Source organism: Podarcis erhardii (genome assembly GCF_964252035.2).
Source record: "Podarcis erhardii genome assembly, chromosome: 13".
NCBI lineage: Eukaryota > Metazoa > Chordata > Lepidosauria > Squamata > Lacertidae > Podarcis > Podarcis erhardii.
Genome location: NC_138502.1, coordinates 51,485,079 through 51,485,417, shown reverse-complemented (window position 1 = coordinate 51,485,417; position 339 = coordinate 51,485,079).

Sequence of the window (339 nt, the reverse complement as noted above, 5' to 3'; positions counted from 1 at the left end):
CTTGCTGCCGTTGTTGCATACATAAAAAATGTTCGGTCCTTCTTTAGCACCTTCTGGCCGACATATGTACATGTATATTTAAGAGGTTCCTTTATATCCTATTTTGGGACTGGTTCGTGTTCTTAGGCAGCTGCATTTATTTTGTACTTTCTGGGTGTTTCTGGGACATGTTGTGTTTTGTGCCACAGATCCAGCCCTGCTCCTCGCAGCTGCTGCTTCTTGCTTCTCTCGCCTCCTCAGCGCCCACCTCCCGCCCGGCGGCTCCGAAGGCGGAACTCGCTCAGCCGTTGCCCGGCAACTGAGCGCCGACTCCTCAGCGGCTGAGTGGGCGGCGCCTCC